This window comes from Onychomys torridus, chromosome 14, assembly GCF_903995425.1.
Source record: "Onychomys torridus chromosome 14, mOncTor1.1, whole genome shotgun sequence".
Classification (NCBI taxonomy): Eukaryota; Metazoa; Chordata; class Mammalia; order Rodentia; family Cricetidae; genus Onychomys; species Onychomys torridus.
This window is the reverse complement of record NC_050456.1, coordinates 6,408,992-6,413,089: the sequence shown is the minus strand read 5'-3', so window position 1 is coordinate 6,413,089 and position 4,098 is coordinate 6,408,992.

The window sequence follows — 4,098 nt, the reverse complement described above, 5'->3', positions numbered from 1 at the left end:
TGGGCAGTAGCTTCAAAGAAATCAGAGGGCAGAATTGCAAGAGAGTGAGAAGAGAAGACTGACTCAATGCACGAAAGACAAAATATCAACATTTCTTATGTAATCACCGATCGTGTGTCAGCACTCATGAGGTCATGTACAGATGGAAACAGCAGAGCTAAAGTACGCAGGGCGCTAAATATTTAAGCAAAAGAAATGAAATTGATCTTGTCCAGCACCTCAAACCCTTGCAGAACATCAGGAGTACCTCCAGAGTTTGGTCAGCTCTAAATTAAAACACTGTGAATGAAAGTACATTAAAATTGCTGGAAAACCAATGATAAATATCACACCTCGGAAAGAAAAACAAAGGCCTAATCGCAATGCTGATCAGATCAGACTTGTATGTTTTTATCCCTACTCCACATTTTGCCTCATAATCATAAGATTAAGTCTCTCTCAGAGATCATTTACATTAATAGCATGGCTGGAGCCTCTCTATTAGTTAGCTAGTTAGTTTTACGGACAGGAAGTCGTTACTTATTGTAGGCTATCTTCAAGCCTGTTGTTCCTTCCTCTCAGCTGCTGAAGTGACAGGTATGTCCTTGATGCCAAGCTGAGAAAGACATCTCTTACTTTCTTATCAACCATTACCAGGTTATTTAATCAAAATGTCCATTTTAGAATTTCTAGCCATCTTGAATTCATTGAGTAAAGGGAACTCAATGAGTTTATGAGATTTACTTTCATATCTGTCAGAGTCTAGTTACATGAGCCAAGAATGGTCACAGGTCTGGAGTAACCACACGAAAATTGATTACTATCAAGCATGTGCAGAATATTGCCAATGAGAAGTAATAGTGCAAATAATAATTGTAATTTTGTTATCAATCCACTTCATACATAATGACATTTTAATGACAATAATATCTTTGAAGACTACTTGTTAGATCTATATTTTATTATTAGAGAAGCCAAATGCAGAGAGCTTAAATGACTTCACTACTCTGACAACTATTAAGTGTCAGAGCAGAGACTGAAACTGTCTATTTCACCTTTGGGAACTATGTCCTGGATCCCAGCAGTACACTGAACTACAACATCTATACCAAATGACTTCTCTATTGAAACCTCTTAAGTATGATACACGCTGTACCCTCCCTACCAGGTCCCACTAAGAATTCTTTTGGGCTGTGACGGACTGTTCCAAGAAACATCTCCTTTCACTCTTTCTACAGAGTAATCTGAGTCAGCATTTATAAGAAGGTCATAAGTTACATGTACCCTCATAGAATACAATTTCCTTTCTTTCATAGCATGGAACAAGTGGCTGGGAGGCAGAAGGTATCATCTAGAAATTCAAAAGTACATCATACATATTATACAAGAAAAATGCTCAGTGAGGCCATATCTATACCCTGCTCAATCATGAGAATGATTGAAAAATGTCTTTCTTTTCAACTTACAAAAATGTTCTAAGCCATGTTGGAAAGAAAAACTGATGTATATATTATCCAGGGACAAACTAGTCATTCATAATTGAGAAAGGGAAAAGAAGGCCCATGAGTATTCTCCAGATCTGTTGTCTTTATAAAAACCTCTTTCATTTTTGTTCACTATGATCCTCTCTGTAAGTAGCAAAAATCCCTGAAGGATCATCTTCATGTTCTGACATGTTCCAGGCTTGTAACTGGTACCACAGCTGGTGAGCAATGATACAAGGAGTGGAAAACCAGCCGTGCCATATCCTAGGCTCCTCAGGCGTATGTTCCAGGGATGATGCACAAGACACAGTCCCACCATACCTAAGGCTCCTCAGGCTTGTATTCCAGGGATGATGCACAGGACACACACTCATTTGTGTTACTTTAGTATTGCCAGCTTGGTCAGAACTGGACCCATGTTCTAGGTCAGCAGTATGCCATTCTATGCCATGTCACAATTTCCCAAATTAAAGCCATCACATTTGAACATAAGCATTACAATTTATGGATTTATAGTTCTGCCTATTACAAATGTTGATTGGCCCTGATTTGCCTCTCTGAACTCAACTTTCAATATTTTCCTTACTCCAATTTCTGAAAGAATATGGTAACACTCACTCTTCAGTCACTTCTTCTGTTTCCTGTTTTCAGTGTTTAAACATGTGGCCTTACTATAGATGGTTCTGATCTTTCAATACCCTCCCCCACCCATGCTATGGTGCCCCTGGTGCAAGACTTCTTTGTCCTCATGATATGTATGTCATATATGACATATATATGAGTTTCCAACTCTTTACAGTCAGCCATGCCCATTATTTGATGCCTTTGTGAAAGCATAATGTTATATAAGTCCTAACAAATAGGGTTGTTCACTTCTTCTGTGTTTGTTTGCTTTGTTGTTTGCTTTGTTTTGTTGAAATAGAGTCTTATTATGTATCCCTGCATGGCCTGGCCCTTGTTATGTAGACCAGTATTGCCTCAAGCTCAGAGATCTGCCTGCCCCTGCCTCCCAAATACTGGGATTAAAGGCATGAGTCAACATATCCAGCCCTACTTCTTTCCTTTATACGTCTTCTCTCATGTATAGGACACTAAGATAACACCTGCCAGACAGTACCAGCAAATATCTTGTGTTGAAAAATATAGACAAAAACAAGAGAGTAGGAGGGAAGAAGGGCTAGCCCTAGAACCAAGGGAAAACTCAGATTTATCCAAAACTAGTAAAGAAAGTAAAGTGTGAGTCCAAGTCTAAGTTTCTAAATGTATAGCTGAGATGAGTAGTGGTGACTTTTAGATCACTGTCTCTTATAATAATGTCCACTAACGGTAACTGAGATTGAAGTATCAGAAGTGAATGCCAATATCATAACTTTAATAGTAATGACAAATTCAATATAGTGAGGGAGGTAAAATACAGAAGTTCTTGTATCTCAAATTCTTGTAAAACTCTTGCTAGTGTTTGAGAATGGACAGGCTAGTTAAACATGAGGTTTCTTTCTTTGCCCACAGGAGACTGATAATTTGAATATTAGCATATTTTTTTTTTTTTTGCTCTGAAGACAAGGAAGAATATTGCCTATAGGTATTAGAGGTGGAGCCTAAGAATGATGCTATAAGATAAAACACAATCATAGAAAAATGTTGGTATTTTCAATTAACAAATGATTTTACTGAGCTGGACTGGTGGCTCAGTGGTTTAGAACGTTTGCAGATTTTCAAGGGAAACTTTGAGTTTGGTTCCCAACACCCATTTGTAGCTGGTCATACACCATTTAGCTCTAGCTCCAGGGAATCCAATACCTTCTTCTAGCTTCCATGGGCATGCATACCAATGCACAGATACATTCATACACATAAAATAAATTAAAATTTATAGTTTGTAGCATTGTTTTATTTTTTTCTCTTGACTACACCTACAGTTTTTATTAACATCTTTAGCATTTGTAAATAACTAGAACTTACAGACAGAATTATGGGAAGTGGCATTTGAACAAAATGCTAACTTGGCTATATGTGGATTGACTTTTTATTTTAATATCAGCTCCTCTAAGAATGTTGTCTTGTCAAATCATTAAAGTTTTAGGTTTAATGTTAAATGAATCAAAGTCCACCTATATATGACCAATTGCTAGATTGTGACTTAGATACCTACCTCTTTTTTTATTATTGAAAATAGACTCTTCTCACATACAACACATCTTGACCACAGTTTCCCCATTCTCTACTCCTCCCAACTTCCCCATTACCACCTTTCCTCTCACCCAGACCCGCTTCTCTTCTGTTTCCTCTTCAGCAAAGAAGACAGCTAACCAGGAGAAAACAAGCCAAGGCAAAAGCCCTCATATTGAGGCTGGACAAGGCAACCCAAAAGGAGAAAAGAGTCCCAAGAGCAGTCAACAGAGCCAGAGACACACCCGCTCCTGCTGTTTCGAGTCCCACAAAAGCTCCAAGCTAACAGCTGTAACATACACACAGAGGACATGGTGCAGACCCTTGCATGCATGATGCTTGCTGCTTCAGTCTCTCTGAGCCCATGGGATCCCTGCTTAGTTAATTCAGTGGGCCATGTTCTGTTCTCCTTGTGTCCTCTATCCTCTCTGACTCCTACAGTCTTTCTTCCCCCTCTTCCATGGGA